Source organism: Poecilia reticulata, chromosome 16 (genome assembly GCF_904066995.2).
Source record: "Poecilia reticulata chromosome 16, P_reticulata-male-v2, whole genome shotgun sequence".
NCBI lineage: Eukaryota > Metazoa > Chordata > Actinopteri > Cyprinodontiformes > Poeciliidae > Poecilia > Poecilia reticulata.
In genome coordinates this window covers 12,887,278-12,888,593 of record NC_088845.1, presented here as the reverse complement: position 1 = coordinate 12,888,593, position 1,316 = coordinate 12,887,278, and positions in this window count along the sequence as shown.

Here is a 1,316-nt window from a genome sequence, read left to right as displayed (position 1 = left end):
AAGTTGTATCAAAATAAAAGCCTACAATCAGAAACCGGAAAACAACCATACATTATACAAATTAAACGAAGTAAAGGTATCATGACTTTAAAAGGGCGATAAAGCAAATAAGGGAGCTTAATTTTGTGTTATTTACATTACGGGAAAAGTTATATCTGACTCTTTATCCTCAATGTGAAGCGTCATGCTCTGAGTAGTTATTATGAATAAAAAAAACAAGTTTAAAACAACTGCAAGTTATTGATATTTCAAGACGAATTGAATTAGTAACAATTGTTCATTTGACTTTGGTGGTCAATCATGTTGATAAAATTGTTTTCATGGCCCCAAGATTCAATCTTGAGGCCATTAAAGGAGACTTAATGGTCATTTTGGACCTGAAAGCAGTTGCAGAGTTAACTGGAATATTCAGCAAATGGTTCAATTTTTTTCTTTTACAATTTGTTTTATTGTATAAAGTTATTTCAGCTGGCAAAATTATTTTGAAATGGACTTTTAAGCCCAAAGTATTATTAAGTTAATTTGAAGCCCAGATCCAATTACTATACAAATGGATAAACATTACTTAAAAAAATTTAAAGGGTGTTAGTTTGAAAGCACAAACTAACACCCTGCATGTGTAATCTGCCAAAAAAAAGAGTTGAAACTTTTCTGAAAGTGCTTGACATTTTTTTTATTTCAAGATATTTAAATATGGTTGGGAAACTTTGCAAGTAAATTGTCGACAGTTTTCATTTTATTCCTATTTTAATACACTAGAAGAAATCGTTATTCTTACGGATAAGTTGGCAACTGTATTTATTTACTTTCTTTAACCCTATATAGACTTCTGTCATAAATGGGGTATATGCCACGGACTTCCGTTTTAGCACTTCCGCATTTTTTTGCCACATAGAATGGTTCCGGTGTACAGGCAACAGTATGTTAACAGTGGCTCCTCGGTCACTGCAGGACTATTAATGATGCTTATAGAATTATTCAGACGTCCTGAAACGCTCCAACAACAACAAAGGATTTAAGCTGGATGTGTCAAAACTTCACAATAACTTCGAAGGTAAGTTAATAAATCGCTTGTATTCACCATAATGCCTTATATGTCTGACATAGTTAACAGGGAAAAGCTTAGAAAGGTGCTATGTAAATGTTAAGTGTTTTGATTATCTGTGCAGTGTGCAATCTACATATCTATGCTTTATATATATATATATATATATATATATATATATATATATATATATATATATATATATATATATATATATATATATATATATATATATATATATATAGATCTGTCTATATTGTGCCCAAGCTAT